Below are 17945 nucleotides of genomic sequence, written 5' to 3'. Positions count from 1 at the left end.
TTTATCGAGATTTAAAAAAAGAAATATTTAACTGAATGATTGTTCAAGATCAATAAAAAAATCTTCAAATAATCTATCAACACCATCAATACATCTCATCAGTAAATTAAAAATCTACATTTATTCAGTTGATCTATTGACTGGTTTATTGAAAGTTTTACAGCTCCAGCAGGTAAAGAAGCCGTGGCTTTAATCTGATCTTCTGATTTCTAATGATAATTAAATGACAAAATACAGAATTAAAGAATCTTTACTTAAATTCAAAATCATGAATAAAATCATTTCAAAATATGGACTACATGTCATTTCTACAAGTGTTCATACAGACAAAGACCACAGATGAAACGGACTTAACAGATACAGGACAATTAGGACAAGGAAAGTGAGAGAACTAGAATGATCATTTATTTATTATTTAAGACATCGTGACTTTTTGAAACCGGTCGTTACATTTTTGAGTCAAACGGAGCAGGTAGTGATGAAGAAGCTGCCTCAAAAGATCATTTCTGTTCCTCGAAGGGTAAAAAAAAAAAAAAAAAAAAAAAAAAAAACCTTAAGTCCTAAATGTATGAAAAATAAACATCATGTACATTTTATGTCTAATTACAGTGAACCTGGCAAACCCTAAGTGTTCACGCTACAGCAAATTTCACCAGTTGACGCTAAACTCGCTCACTTAGGAGGTGCGTTTCTCTGTCCCGGGATATTCCTAGCACTGTGTGTGAAAGCTCCTGAGATGTCCAGCATGGAGACGTGTGTGTATGTTGATGTGTACACAGTACCAATGGTCAGGATGTACTCGTGTCAGAGTTTCTCGTTCTCCTGAAAAACACACACACACACACACACACACACACTAGAATTGTAAAGCAAAACATTGGAATATATATCTTAATCACATCTCATAGTCCTTTTATCAAGTCTGAATCAGTTTGACTGATTCATTTCGAATTGATTCAGAGTCAAATCACTTTCTAGTGAGAATCAAATACACATCTCAGTCTAGTTCATTTGGAAGTGTGCGACTCTCACTAGAAAATTATTTGACTCCGAATCGTCTCGAAACGAATCAAACAATCAAACTGATTCAGACTGGACAAATGGACTAATAGAAGAGAAAGAGCAACAGGAAAGAGGACAGCCTTCCTGCTGAAAGCAAACCGGATCAGAACCTTACATTAGATTGTTTTCTATATTTTTATTTTAAATCAGTTGTGTTGTTTTTCTTCTTTCTGCACTCGATTGAGGAAACACAGCAATGATAGATAAATAAATAAATTTATCTGTCCAGCTTCCTCCTCTTCGTCCCCCAGAATGACACGTGGGTGACGGATTGACGGATTTAAAAAAAGATGTCTGGGCAAACTGTGACCTCCTCGAGTTAAAAGTGAGCATCCAAGGAAATTTAATGTGTTAACTGCACTACATTCTGCAGTCACACAGGACCAGAAAAAATATGTACATCTACTGTACATGTTAACACACAAAACAAGCTTTTGAGTATTAGTTACCCTGTCTTACTGTACAAAGCACCTGCAAATAATAAAGCAAGTAATTAAAAGTTCATCCATCATTTCACTTCCACTAATCAGTCTTTTGACCAGTCTAAAAATAAAAAGACTAAAAAGAAACTGAGACTTAGCAAGAAGAATTAAAGATATGTGGATGATGAAGTCTCAGTTCCACCACAGCTTCAACAGCCCTGGATCTTCTCCTTTAAAGCTTGGAGAAGGGCACGTCTTTCGGGCTCTTCTTTTCCGGGGCTGTCTGCGCTGACTTCATAAGATCCTGTGTCTGCAACATGTTCATGTTCCAAGTAGCCTGGAGACGCAGAGGAGAAGTCTCAGATTTCGACCGCTCTACTTTGTGTTTGTGGCCATACTGTGTGTTCATGGGTCTACCTTGAGGCTAAAAATGCTATTCATGTCTTAAGCAGATTCTTACCATGTAGTCTAGGCTCTCAGTTACACTGTGGTCTCAGGAGTAGAGGAGGTTGATTTTGGTTCCCTGGACAGCAACGGGACTCTGGCCTGCAATCTCACCTGCTATTTCCAGAGCTCCAGCAATCATTGACTATCAGGGAACACACGACTGCAGAGATGAACAGAACACACACTTGCCTTCATTTATACTAAATAATTAAGCTACATGGGGGGGGGGGAATACACGGTACAACCCAAAGTCACATTCTTCTGTTATCGTTCCATATCTTCCATGTGTCAGTCCAGAATTTCACCATTTTGTGATCACAGAAATTAACGCAAAATCAAGAAACTCCACAATATTCAGAGGAGCTTCCACTTTTTCAAAGTTACTGCAGATTTGGGCCAAAACACGTCATGACACGTCATCACCACAACAGGCCTTCAGCACAGGTTACTCTACTTCCTGAACAAGTGCGGACCTGGATACAAGTTACGTTCACATTCATGGGACAATTCACATTCACAGTTCCAGTGTAACCGAACTCGGACCACCTTCTACAGGTAGTCTCGGGTTCGGTACCGCAGTGCACTTCCCAGTCCACATTACGACTGTCACATTACCAACTTTTCATGCAAACTGCTCTGTTTTGGACTAAACTTCCAGTGGGAAAGCCCACTAGAACAGCTACACTGCAGAATTTTTCTGTCTAAAAATGAACAAATTTCAGGTTTTGGAGTTCTTCTTTGATAAATCACAAGATGGTAATATCATAAAATAGTCCACTTTGTATTAAAACCAGACATCTGATGCTCACTGTGGTTTATTTAATCTTCAACAAACTGCAAATGTAAATAATTGTTCAGAGTGTGCCCCCTTGTGGTCAACTCTTTCATAGGAGCTTGTACAAGTCAGAACAATCAGCCCATTCTTATCTTCTCATCACTTACTATCTCTATACATGATCATATGGACAAAAATAACTTGTTTACAGATCTTGGTGTAAATATGTACGCAAGCAATGTATGGCAAGTTAATGTTCCTCATACCTTCACCTGAAACCAGGCATCCTGTGTGCACAGACGAATATCACAGGCTGTGATTAGAGCCACTCCTGCGAAAGAAGAAATCAGATCCACAAAAAAAACTTAGTAATTCAGTCTCCTGCAGCTAAAAGCCCCAGTAAAAGATAACTAATGATGATGGTTAAAGCTTTGCAGGAAAAGTGACACCACAACTCTGGAAAGTTCCATCCATATTGTTTGCTGAGTGTATGAGATGATGGTACTTAACACTCCCAACAGACCTGCTTCCACACAAACGCCATGCACTGCCACCACCACGGGCTTTGGACACTGTAGACACATCAAACACAAAGTTCAGTTTATATACCACAATGTATTACTCTAATAGGTTATTGATTGTGCAAATACTATATGCATGTAGAACCCCTACATGCTTTGCGTTTAATTTATGTAAGGAATAAACATGCAGTTAAACGAGCTTCATTTTGGTAAAATGTTAATATAATGATGTGTTCGACCTTATATACAGCCACAATACCAACTGTAACAGTGTTGACTTCACAAAATACAGGTTTTTATTTCATACGAGGTTTCCACTTGAGTGTGACATGAACAGTGTCCTCCACTAATATTGGCACCCTTGGTAAATATGAGCAAAGAACAAAACCTTTTGTTCAAAAAAAAATATTCACAAAAATACTCTGCTCTCATGGATAAACAATTGCAAACACCACAAGTTTATAAAAAAATGTTAAATAGGTGTACAACAATTATTGGCACCCCTATGAATCCATGAAAAATGTATTTGAAGTATATTCCTCTTGATATTTTACTTTTTTGTACACTTGGGTAACTAGGAACAGGACATTGTTCAACCATGACTTCCTGTTTCACAGGGATAGGTAACGCATAAGCCAAATTCTCTTACTTATTCAGAACAATAAGTGAGGCCAAGATATATTCAGTGGTGCTTGAAGGTTTATGAACCCTTCAGAATTTTCTATATATATGAATAAAGATGACCCAAAACATCAGATTTTTACACAAGTCCTAAAAGTAGACCGAGAGATCCCAATTAAACAAACGAGACAAAATGATAATATTTGGTCACAGACAGATTGTGCACAAATGGAGGAAATTCAAGACCATCATTACCCTCCCTAGAAGATATCAACCAACAAAGATCACTCCAAGAGCAAGACAAGTAGTAGTCTGTAAGGTCATGAAGGAGCCAGGGTAACATCTATGCAACTAAAGGCCTCTCTCTCACTGTAGTGAAGGTAAGGGTTCTGTTTAGTTTGACTTACCTAGGGCTGCTCCTATCACACAAACCATTGAAGTGAATAGCATGGACGTGGTATTTGAAGTTAACGCAGGCTGTGGAGTGATCATCAGTAAAGATCAACATTCAAAGATGTGGGGGGGGGGGCCTACGGAAATCATTTGTTGCCTCAGCTGGTAAATACAGTAGCAAATGTACCAGGACATAAGTTGGCTAACGTATTGGAGAGACAATCCGAGGTGTTCAAAGAAGAGTTGGGTCCACTGCTGGAGAGAGAACTCCAGAGGCTGGTGGAAGACAAGATCATTGAACCAATGCAGTTTGCAGAGTGGGCAGCTCCCATTGTTCCAGTCAGGAAACTGATGGTTCTATCCCAATTTGTAGGGATTATAAATTCGCAGTAAATCCAGCTCTAGTGTGGAGCAGTATCCAATTCCCAAGGTAGAAGATTTATTTGCTCAGTCGGCAGGAGGAAAAATTCTCCAAACTGGACATGACCCATGCGCATCAGAAGATAATGCTGCACAAAAATTCCAATAAGTATGTTACAATCAACATGCACAAGGGATTATGTACTTACAACAGGCCACCATTTGGAGTTGCTTCAAGTCCAGCGATCTTCCAGCACACAATAGAAGGGATTCTGCAAGACATCACATGCGTCACAGTTTATCTGGATGGCATTTTAGTCTCAGGGTATAATGAACATCTGCAGAACTTGGATGAGGTACTGAGTAGGATAGAAGAGAGTGGACTGAGACAAAGAAGGAGCAAGTGCGAGTTCATGGGAGAGGTAGAGGTATTTTTAGGTCACAAAATTAATGCCATAGGATTACAGTCGAAAGACAGGTCCTATATTATGTTTGAGACAGCTGGCATTGTAGCCGTGAAATCAGCTAACATTATGCTCCATGTAATGTTTGCGATATCCAGTTATTTGTTAAACGCTAACGCATTGCAATGTTATAAACTACCTCCTAATGGACCACCATGCATCTCCATTCAGCCCGTGTCCTGTCAGCTAAATGTAGCCTCATGTCACTAATGATTATTCACATGTTCATGCTTTTAATAAATCTTTTTATCCTGCCACCATATCAGTGAATTTAAACTAATGCTTGCATTCAGAGTATAAGGGGGGTGTGTGCGTTTAGGAGTGCACCTTAGCACTTATTAGTCATGGTCAGAGTGTTTGAACTAAAATATCCCTCTCTCTCTCTCTGCCAGTATCAGCCAGAGGAGGATGCCCTCCAGGTGTTTTTAATTTTATAATTTTTTTTAATTCTCTCTCTTTTTTTAAATAAAAACTACACCATGGTACTGAGCATCGTGTACTTTTGGTGGTATCGGTACCGACGACTAGATTTTTTGTATCGTGACATCCCGAATATGTAAGGAAATAGGATCAACTCTGCATACAGGGAAGCTTTGTGTTATGGGGGACTCGCGTAGTGGTTCCAAATCCGCGGCGTGCGGCTCTTCTAAGATATCTACACGAAACCCATCCGGGAATTACCAGGATGAAAGGCCTGGTGCGTAGCTATATGTGGTTGCCACACTTGGATGCAGAGGTGGAAGCATTGGTCAAATCGTGTGCAGTCTGTCGGGAAAACAGAAACGCTCCAGCAAATGCGCCACTGCATGCGTGAGAGTTACCAGAGCAGCCATGGAGAAGGATTCACATTGATTACGGTGCACCGTGGATGGGTAGAATGTTCTGGATCGTGGTAGATGCATTCTCAAAATGGATAGAGGCTTATCTGTTAATCAATTCTACATCCACAGTTACCATTCAGTGCTTAAGACAAACCTTTAGCCAACACAGGATACCAGAAGTAGTGATGTCAGACCATAGCAGTTTTTTTGTTTTTTACCAGTGCTGAATTCCAAGAGTTTATGGAAAGAAACGGAATTAAACACAAGCACAGCACCCTACCATGCATCTTCCAGTGGTCTGGCTGAAAGGGCCGTTCAAACATTCAAAACCCTGAGGAAAGAGAGTGCTGGAGAGTCCGTTGAAAAAGCTAGCCAGAGTGCTGTTCAGTTACCGAACGACGCCACAGTCGACCACTGGCAAATCAGCCGCTAAACTGCTGTGTGGAAGGAAACTGGTCTACACAGGGTCTCATTGAGACAAACAATTGAAAGATATCTTGTGGTGGGTGACCCAGTGTATACTAGGAACTTCAGCTCTGGACCTACTTTTATTCCAGGAACAGTTCAGAAAAAGACTGGTCCTGTATGGTGCACAGTAGCATTGGGAAGTGGGCAAGTAGTGCACTGACATATTGATCAGGTGAGAGACAGGCACAATGCATCAATAGCACCACAGTTGTAAGACACTTCACGGCCGGATGTTGACATTCCAGTGCCTTCTACAAAAGACTCAGGTTCTTCATTCTCTGAGGAAAGTCACAAACAAAAACTGGGAGGAACTTCTGAAGTGGTTGTGTCAGAAACTTTCCTTGGGATGGAAAACCCTGAGTTGAGAAGGTCTACATGTACTAAATCTCCAAGCTATCTGAAAGATTATAATTAGTGTAGTGGCGAGTTCCGCAACCGCAGGACAAGAATGAACCCAGGAACTGAACTGAATCAAGAGAAAGTGGGGCATGCAATAAGACAATGGCCCAAAACAAAGAATGGTTAAAGAACAATAAAGTTATTGGTTTTGAATGGCCAAAACTGATGTCCAAGCCCATGTGCAGGACTAATCAACAGTTACTGGAAATGATTAGCTGCAGTTATTGCTGCACAAGGGGGTCAGACCAGATACTGAAGGCAAAAGGTTCACATACTTTTGCCACTCCCAGATATGTAATATTTGATTATTTTCTGCAATAAATAAATGACCGAGTATAATACCGGTCACATTTGTTTAAATGGGTTCTCTTTGTGTAGTTTAAGACTTGTCTGAAAATCTTGTGTCTATTTATGTAGAAATATAGAAAACTCTAAAGGGTTCAAACTTTCAAGCACCACTGTAGCTGTGAAGTGCAGCAAAAGGTTGTTGAGCTTCACAAAATGGGAAGTGTCTATAAGAAAATAGCACAAGCATCGAAAATGCTCATTTGCACCATCAGGGCAATAATTAAGAAGTTCCAGTCAACTGGAAATGTTATGAATCAACCTGGAATTGGACGCGTGTCTATATCGTCTCAACACACTGAAGAGGACGGTTCGAGTGGACAAAACATCTCCAAGGATCACAGCTGGAGAATTGCAGGAGTTAGTTGTGTCTTGTGGTCAGAAAGTCTCCAAAACTACAATCTGAAGTCACCTACATCACCACAAGTTGTTGGAAGGGTTTCAAGAAAAAAGCCTCTACTCTCATCCAAAAACACACTCAGGTGTCTTCAGTTGGCCAGACACTACTGGAACTTCAAATGGGATCGGGTTCTATGGCCAGATGAAACCAAAATACAGCTTTTTGGTAATAAACACCAGAGGTGGTTTTGAAGCACACAGAGAGGTAGCCATATGGAAAAGTACCTCATGCCCACGGTTAAATATGGTGGTGGATCTTTAATGTTTTGGGAATGTTTTTCTGCCAGAGGACCTGGACATTTTGCTAGGATACATGGCATCATGGACTCTACCAGATATCAACAGATATTAAATAAAAACCTGACTGCCTCTGCCAGAAAGATTAAAATGGGCCGGTTGGATCTTCCAGCAGGACAGTGATCCAAAACATACATCAAAATCAACACAAAATCAGTTTACTGACCACAAAATCATCAAGTCATTTAACACTAATGAGCAATATTAAAAATATTAACATGGATATCTGAGTCTGATAATAAAATTAACTTCTACTTGCAGTCAAATTTTGTAGTGTTTAGGACATTTAACACCCTTCCGTCCAAAAGAAACCAAGAGGGGGTACAAACTTTTACACTCCACTGTATTTGGTTGAAATTGCGCTTATAGAACAACTGAACAGCAACGTTTCCATACAGGTTTTAGTGAAATGTTTAACAATAGCAACTTGACTTGAAATGGATGATGTTTCATTAGCGTGGCCTGTGCCCAAATCCTGCACGACTGCGTATCTAGGTACACTACACACGGTCTGAACGAATGGAGTCTCTACCGCACCTAGTGTACTAGAGATATAGATTCCATACAAGGTGATTTGGGACGGAGCCAGTGCACAGAAACCGTTTCCCTGCGAGAGGCGCAGGTGGAGCTGGAGCTGTGTGACTGATTTGTGCACCTGTGACTACAGAACTACCTCAAGTCTCCACACAGAGAGCTGTTCAAGAGAAAAACACGTCGTAAATTCAATACGTCGTTTTCAGCTAGTGATTAAAGAACCGGTTCATGAGTCATCTTTGTCAGATATGCTGGTGGCGCTTTCTGATTTTAGTCACTTAAACATTCAAAAGAGTTATTTGTGTGTGGAACAGTGTTGCATTGCACCCGCAAATACCTGCAACCTGTAACGGAAAATAAGATTTATTTTGTTCCAACATTTTTTTGTTGTTGCTCCAAAACTGAAAAGTGTTACAATGGAAGCAGAAGTAAGTGTAGCTTCTTAAATTGTGTAGTGTAACGCAGTGTTTTTCAATCTTTTTTGAGCCATGGCACATTTTTTACATTGGAAAAATCTTGTGGCACACCACCAACCAAAAATGTTACAGAATGACACTCTGTAGCCTAATACAGTATATATAATTACAATATAGTTTCTCAATTTATTTATATTCACTCAGTGTGAAACCTGGGCCTGTTTAGATGAACACAAAGCCGACATCCTGGCAGGAATTGAATTGGAATTGCAGGAATTGCATACACGAAGCTCTTCTTCAACAGCTCGCAGCCTCTCTCTGTTTTTAGTTTTTATAGCAGTTAGGCTTGAAAAGCTCAGCTCACACACATATGTTGTGGAAAATGGGAGCAATGTCAAAACTTTGTTGGCCAGAATGGGGAATTCCTTGGCAGCAGTCAACCAAAAACTGTCCAAAGGAAGTTCACCAAATCTTAGCTTTAAACCATGATCTTGTTTCAGTTCAGTTAGTTCCTCCTGCTCCTGTAAAGTCATGTCCTTTCCAACAGCAGTCAAGGCATTCAGTGGAGGCTGAAGAGAAATAAAATGACAACTTCTCCTCAAGAGTTTTCAGATGTTTACCTATTACTTCGCACAGTGCAGCAGGGTGATCTTGCCGTTCCTCTGTGAGTGGGAACATCTCAAGGTTGGCACTTTGCACATGTTATTGCCAGAGGTCCACCTTTAAATGGAATCCATTTATTTTATCCATGCTTGTAAGCAGGTTTTCATTTCGGCCTTGCAATCGTGTGTTCGGTTCATTCAGATGATGAAATATATCTGCCAGGTATGCCAGCTTTGCACACCACTCATCACTTGCAAACAGATTTGAGTAATTAGACCTCTCATTTGTCAGAAACACTTTAAGTTCCTCCCGCAGCTCATACACATGGGCCAGCAACTTGTCACGCTACAACCATCGGACCTCCGTATGGAGCAATAAGGCTTTATGCTCCGCTCACATTTCCTCACACAAAGATGCAAATATACGACTTTTCAAAGGTTGTGTCTTTACAAAGTTCCCTATGCGCACAACATCATCCAACACAGGAGCTAGTTCTGCTGGTAAAGTCTTTGCAACAAAGGTGTCACGGTGCAGAAAACAGTGTGTAACAATAAGATCTGGGTTTCTTTCCTTCACTCTGCTAACGAAGCCTTAGGTGTGCCCGACCATGGCTGCAGCTCCATCAGTGCAAACACTTGTGCAATTTTCCCACGTAAGTCCTCCCTGGTCAAGATATTCTGATGTGACCCAAAAAATTTCCTCTCCTGTTGTTTTTTCTGGCAGTGCCTTACAAAATAGGAAGTTTTCTCTAATGGCATCTCCATCCACAAAACGCACATTGGCCAAGAGCTGAGAATATCCGTAGACTCAAGTTGCAACGCAAATTTCCTACTGATGCGTATCTTTTCCAAAACATGGCTTTCGATGTCTGTAGACATGTCATCAATACGTCTGGCGATTGTGTTATCTGAGAGCGGGAGTTTAGATATGTCTTTAACCGCGTCAGGGCCGAGCATCTCGTTGACAGTGTCTTTGCAGGCAGGTAGTATTAACGTCTCTGCCACAGTGTGGGACTTTTTTCATTTAGCTACAAGTTCAGCAACTAGCTTTGAGGGCTTTCTAATTTACCTTTGTGGTTTTTCTCATTAATGTTGCCTGTTTCGGTGTGTTCATGCAGGCAAACAAAATAGTCCATCGGCTTGTTTTGAAGCGACGGGTGTTTCGCTTGGAGATAGCGTTTAAGCTTGCTTGGCACCATGGCGCTATTGGACAGCTTCTCGCCACACACCAAGCATAATGGAGTCGGGGTCATCTCATAGCTGGTGAAAGTAAATCCTAATGAAAGATAACTTTTGCTGTATTGCCTCGAGGTCACCGTCTTTGCTTTCTTTTTACCACCACTCATACTAGGCCCTTCACCTGGGTCACAATCTTGTCCAGGGCCCAGTTTGGAGTTTGCATTTTTCCTTTTTAAAAACTTCTCCATCACTGCCACCACGACCTGTCGCATAGAAGGTAGGAGGCAATTACCTACTGCCACCTAGACGAATATTACATTACTCTGCCAGTCACTATATTACAGCACAGACACTCAACCATGGCTTATTATTTGCAGATAATAATGAATAAATTTTAATAAAAAAGAATTTTAAGACTACGTGAAATTGGACAATTTCTCACAGCACGCCTGACGATCTCTCACGACACACTAGTGTGCCACGGCACAGTGGTTGAAAAACACTGCTCTACGGTATGTAGACTGTATTACATGCGTGTTGAGCAGAGAGGAGATATTATAATATTATACAGTATCTGGAAATATAGTGTGTGACGGCTGCTGAAATAAGGAAGAGACTTAGGATTCTCCTTTTCAAATCTGAAACCAAATTGCTGAATCAGCACAATACTTACCTGAAAAGCTCACTCTGCGAAGTCTTTGAAGTTCGGGTTTGATTCCAGGCCAATGCACAGCAGAGTTTTGAATATTGAGCCTTCACCCAAAGAACTTTAAAAGCCTTATCAATGCTGCTGAAATATACAAGAGACTTAGGGTGCTCCTTTTCTATTTTGAAACCAAACTGTTTAATCCGAACAATACTTAATGAAAAGCACACTCTGCATTGTCGTTGATCCTTTAAGATAAGCATTGGTGGTTCAGTGGTCGAATTCTGACCTGCCACACATGAGGCCAGGTTCGATTCCCCACCAATGCACAACTGGGTTTTGAATATTGAACCTTCACCCAAAGAACTCCACAAGCCTTATTTATTCTGCCCAAAAAAAGGGTAGCAGACACAGTCCATGTTGCTCAAATATACAAGAGCCTTAGGATGCTCCTTGTCAATTTTGAAACCAAATTGCTGAGTCAGCACAATACTTACCTGAAAAGCACTCTCTGTGAAGTCTGGGTTAGATTCCAGGCCAACGCACAACTGAGTTTTGGAGACGTTTGTGGTGCAAGAGCCTTCACCCAAAGAACTTTACACGCCTTAACAATTCTGCCCAAACTAGGGTAGTGGACGAGCTCCATGCTGCTGAAATATACAAGAAATTCTCCTTTAGAATTTTAAACCAAATTGCTGAAGGAACGCAATACTCACCTGTAAATCACACCCTGCAAAGTCTTTGGTTCTTTAAAATAAGCATTGGTGTTTCAGTGGTAACATTTTCACCTGCCATGCAGGAGGCCCGCGTTCAATTCCCGACCAATGTACAGCAGAGTTTTGACTATTGAGCCTTCACCCAAAGAACTTTACAAGCCTTATCAATTCTGCCCAAACTAGACGAACTCCATGCTGCTGAAATATACAACAGACTTAGGATGCTCCTTTTCAATTCTGAAACCAAATTGCTGAAGTGCCACAATACTTACCTGAACAGCACACTCTGTGAAGTCTTTAGCTTTTAAAAATAAGCATTGGTGGTTCAGTGGTAGAATTCTTGCCCGCCATGCGGGAGGCCCGGGTTCGATTCCCGGCCAATGCAGGTGTGAGTTTTGAACGTTAAGCCTTCACCAAAAGAACATTACAAACCTTATCATTTCTACCCAAACTAGACGAACTCCATGCTGCTGAAATACACAAGAGACTAAGGATGCTCTTTTCTATTTTGAAACCAAACTGTTTAATCAGAACAATACTTAATGAAAAGCACACTCTGCATTGTCGTTGATCCGTTAAGATAAGCATTGGTGGTTCAGTGGTAGAATTCTCACCTGCCACGCGGGGGCCAGTCACACGTAGGTGTAGAGCACTGACTAGCCAATAGAAAGTGCGGAAAATCCAGGAGGAGGGTCGGACGAACCTAACGTAAAAACATCGGTTCAAATATTTATATTATCTGTTACATATTGTATCTATGTAATTTTTTAAAAGCAGCATTGTCAACATTTACTATTTCGATACTCTTTCAGTGTGTAAAATTAACTGTTAAAGAAGAATGTGAAATTAACAGTTGGTCAAAATTAAAATAACTATCTAAATAACATATGCAGAGTGTGTTATAGTAAGTTATTGAAAATGTATTGCAAATAAGGACTAAGATTTTAAAACATTTACAAATACAAGCTAGATAAAACATATTTACAAATACACAGGACAATTTTGTTTTGTTTTTTTAAATACAATGTTGTCTATACACAATTCCACAATGGTAGAGAGAGAGAGAGAGAGAGAGAGTGCGCACAGAAAAAAGTAGAATGAGATTCATGGACAACAGTATTACACAGGATTTGTAACTATTTACCAAAATCCAACCTTGTGCTTGGCTTGCAATCAGACATGCCATGCACAGACCTTAAATACTGTGTTTCACAACAAAGTTATTTTCTCTTTTCAACAATCCACCTCTGCCTCTCAGCCTCATAGAATGAGGACTGCTGAAACTCTGCCCATGTCATCTCTGCATTCATTCCCTGTACTTGATACAGGGAGAGCACTTTAGAAGGACAGTAAATGTATTTGCCTGCCGCTCCAGGGAAACCAGTGTGGATATGAGGGCTATTGGGTCCTTGTTTTAGTGGCTGGTGGCAGAACCTGCACAGATGACCAGAAGGCCCTCTGCAGAGTATGCCTCAAAGACTTTCCTGGAGCAGTAGAAGTATTTAACATCACCAGCCTGCTAAAAGAAATATACAGAGGAGCCATCACCCATGAAACGAGAATTTGGCTGACCACAAGCTAACCAGGATCTAATTTGTTTTTTTGGTGTCTTCTCAACTGCTGCCTGTGTCAGAGGTACGTCTTCAGGAACACCACTAGCAGGTGGATTGAACGGAGCGGGTGGCTGTATTGTTCCTGACCACATCTTTTCTTTGAGGTGTTGACTTCTCTTGCAAAGAAGGATTGTCTTTAATGCTTCTTGCCTCTTCAGATGAGCCCCGAAGTAAATCATCTGATGGGCCTCTTCTGAAGGACACGTTGATTCTCCCAGGGAATTTTTTTTTCTTCATGCTGATGGCCTGAATAGTACCCATAGATATGAACAATTAACATAAATAAATATATAAAAAGAATTTACATAGTTATGCATTGTTTTGTAAAGTAAAATTATGGTAACTGATTCTTTTAAAATAACTTGACAGGTTTCAAGTTAGAGTAATAGATCAATGACCCAAAGTTTAATTATACAACTATTGAAAAGATACACATCTACTCTAATATATTCTAACCTTATATATATACCCTAATATATTCTAGAATTCTCATCGGTGTGGATCTCGTGTGATGGAACGGAACCAATAAATCTGGACCCTTGCTTCTTCTCACTCACGGCTGGTGTCTTTTTTTCTATCTCCAACTGGGTTCACAGATGTGAGTATTTGCTTCTATGTTGAATTTTAAGTGTTTTTGGGTAATAGGCTAAATTTGGGCCAGCATTGTCTTGCTGCATGGCCCACTTTCTCTTGAGATTCATTTTACGGACAGATGTCCTGACATTTTCTTTTAGAATTTGCTGGTATTATTCAGAATTCATTGTTCCATCAATGATGGCAAGCCGTCCTGGCCCAGATGCAGCGAAACAGGCCCAAACTGTAATGCTACCACCTCCATTTTTCAGAAATGGGATACGGGTCTTATGCTGGAATGCAGTGTTTTCCTTCCACCAAACAGAACCCTTCTCATTTAAACCAAAAAGTTCCAGTTTGGTCTCACCTGTCCACAAAACATTTTTTCCAGTAGCCTTGTCCATGTGATCTTTAGCAAACTGCATGCAGGAAGCAATGTTCTTTATGGAAAGCAGTGGCTTTCTCCTTGCAATCCTGCCATGCACACCATTGTTGTTCAGTGTACTCATTATGGTGGACTCATGAACATTAACATTTGCCAGTGCGAGAGAGGCCTTTAGTTGCTTAGAAGTTACCCTGGGATCCGTTGTGACCTCGTGGACAATTACATGTCTTGCTCTTGGAGTGATCTTTGTTGGTTGACCATGCATGGGGAGGGTAACCATGCTCGTGAATTTCTTTCGTTTGTGTCTGTCTGACTGTGGATTGGTGGAGTTCAAACACTTTAGGGATGTTTTTTTTTTTTTTTTTTTTTTTTTAACTTTTCCAGCCCAACCCTAACCCTAACCCTAACTCTTTTTCTGAGATCCTCACAAATTTCCTTTTTTTCATACCATGATACACTTCCACAAACATGTGTTGTGAAGATCAGACTTTGATAGATCCCTGTTCTACAAATAAGACAGGGTGCTCACTCACACCTGATTGTCATCCTGTTGATTGAAAACACCTGACCCTAATTTCACCTTCAGACTAACTGCTCATGCAGACGCCAACAATGTCTGCACCATGCACGCTTCCTTTACAGAATGCGCTTAAGCAAGGTCTTTACGAGAAAAATAGGATCCAAACCCACATGGGCTGTGCCCAGCGGATTGGCAGTTCATCACCTTAACCTCTTGCTGACATAGCTCACACATATGAAATTACATCCCAGTGTGTGGAGCAAAAAAGAGGTGTCGGTGCAGGTTCTCTGCCACTGTCGTCTGGACTGCGGAATGCGTTCTGCGTTGACGGACCTCCAGAGACGCAAGAGCCTTACAGCAGCTGTGGCCAAAAAGCATTGAAATACAGCTCACGGTTGCAAAACACATAGCCACAGTGCTAGCTTTTCACATTTCTCCACCCTCTCTAGTGCTAGCTCAGGGACCTGTACAAAGCTTTCCGTTTGTAGGCGTGAGACAGCCATTGTTGCAACAAAGCCAGCCATTGTTGTAAAGAGGAGGCAAAGTAACAAGTTTGCAACAAGGATGGGATTCGAACCCACACGTGCAGAGCACAATGGATTAACAGTCCATCGCCTTAACCTCTCGGCCACCTCGTCCAAGGCCTACTGCGTTTAACGAAAACTATGCAAATTAGGGTTTAATGTTAGCTGACTAGATGACTGCTTCTCAAATAGATTTTAGTCAAGTCTTGAGGTACGAGCTGTGCTGTCATATAAACTGAAGGGTGACGATGCGGCGAGACGGCCCAAAGGTCTCACAGAACGGGACAATTCCCTAGTTGAGCTGTCGCAATGCAATCCAATCCTTGGGCCCCCATGAATTGGGACGTTCGTGAGGCAGCAGGCTACATGGTGTATAGCATGAAAGCGTGGCAGAAAAACCTGCGTAAAGCCTTTGGAGACAAGACATCAACCACCATAAGCTAACTACCCTGGCAGCGGTGGGATTTGAACCCACGCCCCCGAAGAGACTGGAGCCTAAAATCCAGCACCTTGGACCACTCGGCCACGCTACCCCAGGCCGAGGTGGTGGTGGTATACCCATTTGTGGTAAGAAGGTGACCAGGTCATTCCACCGGACAAGAAGAAATCTGGCATGGGCGCGACAAATGGGCTGTTGTGAGACTTAAGTGCCTTTCGCTTAACCAGCTCTGGCGGAGACATCTAACCATTTCCAGCTGAAGACAGAGCTAAGGCGTGGTCTTTTGGACGCAATTCGTCTAGGCTTAAGAACCCATGGTCCACGGACACACCGGTAGTGTTTGCGGAAGAGCTCTTCTACTATGACCTTATATCCCACTTACAGTGGTGCTTAAAAGTTTGTGAACCCTTTAGAACTTTCTATACATCTTCACTACCAGGACCTAAAACATCATAAGATTTTCACACTAGTATTAAAAGTAGATAAAGAGAACCTAATTAAAGGATCCAGATAAAAATATTACACATGGTCATTTATTTATTGATGAAAATGATCCAATATTGCATACCTGTGAGTGGCAAAAGTATGTGAACCTTTGCTTTCAGTATCTGGTGTGACCTCGGTGTGCAGCAACAACTGCAAACAAACGTTTCCGGTAACTGTTGATCAGTCCTGCACGTCAGCTTGGAGGAATTTTAGCCCATCCCTCATTACAGAACAGTTTCATCTCTAGGATGTGGGTGGGTTTACAGCAGCTGTGGCCAAAAAGCATTGAAATACAGCTCACTGTTGCGAAACACGTAGCCACAGTGCTAGCTTTTCACATTTCTCCATCTCTCTCAAGGATATTCAGCTGGCCTGCCATATTCGTGGAGAACGCGCTTAAACGACAACTCCGTCTAATATACACAAAGGCTCTTTTAAGAGTCACTTCATTGTCTCAGAAAACAGCTAATTTTATTTCTTGGGCTGTTTGAATATTTAGAACGTGGTACAGAGAGAAGGGGACACATTACATATTTTATATTATATATATATATATATATATATATATATATATATATATATATATATATATATATATAATAAAAATGCTTTATATTTCTATCAACATGGGGGGTATAGAAATGTTTATTATTCTTTATTAATGAGTGAACTTTATTATAATAAATATACTGCTATGTATATTACATAATGTTTGTTTGTTTTATAGATGATGATGAACAGTGCAGAAGAGCCGTGTATTGTCCTTATATGAAAACTAGACAATGCACAGTAATAACGCTGATGAGCTGTGTCTGTGTACAATAGCCCAAATCTTCCTTCTGTTCCAGGCAGCATTGTGTCTTGTGCTGGATGGAGCTTGACTGCCCTCGTGTGCCCTACCTCGGGAACGGCAATTTCCCAGCAGCGTTATTCTGTCATAAGTGTACATTTGTAGTTAGGCCCGAGTGGGGTAAGAAATATTACATGGTTAATATTACTGTGTCCCCTTTTTAACCCGTTCATGATCATTATTGTATACATTACAAAGATAGAGGTAATGTTCTTCCCTATTTGTGGATATTCTCGAAGTGAAATAGATGAGGCCACCTAGGGAACACTAAGTTACCTATGAGCAGTGATGAGAATGACATGTCGAATAACATTAGAAATACATTAATAATGTTATAATAGAAATCAAGGTGTGCACTTTAACATTATAAAATATACATACATAGCAAAATCCACAGAAACAAATCCACTCTATTGGAGTTCATTTCAACACTTTTAAAGTGTGCGGAGGGGTCCACACTCCACAGTGTCATTTTAACAATTTAATAGAGTTCACATCAACTCTTTGTATAGTTGAAATTGATCATTACTCAAGTGTTAGTTTCTCAACACCAGTGTGTAGTGTTAGAAATTAATTCTCATAGGAGTAATTCATTAAATCTCAGTGTTAATTGCATACTATTAAATGAGTTGCCTCGAACACTATAAAGCGTTAATATGCTACTGCAC

General features: G+C 40.8%; 1 long non-coding RNA gene and 2 other non-coding genes across 3 annotated transcripts; 1 reads left to right on the top strand and 2 right to left on the bottom strand.

The window, feature by feature from the left end:
* LOC128618657 (uncharacterized) lies at positions 1-3454 on the bottom strand. The gene is made up of 4 exons (XR_008387769.1): positions 3230-3454; positions 2973-3037; positions 1902-2091; positions 1-1821 (listed from the first exon to the last, which is right to left on the bottom strand). It is a non-coding gene; the product is annotated as an uncharacterized LOC128618657 (long non-coding RNA).
* An 8747-nt stretch (positions 3455-12201) lies between these two features.
* trnag-gcc (transfer RNA glycine (anticodon GCC)) lies at positions 12202-12272 on the top strand. Its single transcript has one exon. It is a non-coding gene; the product is annotated as a tRNA-Gly (tRNA).
* Positions 12273-15534: 3262 nt separating this feature from the next.
* On the bottom strand, positions 15535-15616 carry trnan-guu (transfer RNA asparagine (anticodon GUU)). The gene has a single exon. It is a non-coding gene; the product is annotated as a tRNA-Asn (tRNA).
* Positions 15617-17945: the final 2329 nt, after the last annotated feature.

This window comes from Ictalurus furcatus, chromosome 14, assembly GCF_023375685.1.
Source record: "Ictalurus furcatus strain D&B chromosome 14, Billie_1.0, whole genome shotgun sequence".
NCBI lineage: Eukaryota > Metazoa > Chordata > Actinopteri > Siluriformes > Ictaluridae > Ictalurus > Ictalurus furcatus.
Note: the sequence above shows the minus strand (reverse complement) of the source record. Positions and strands in the feature narration are given on the sequence as shown.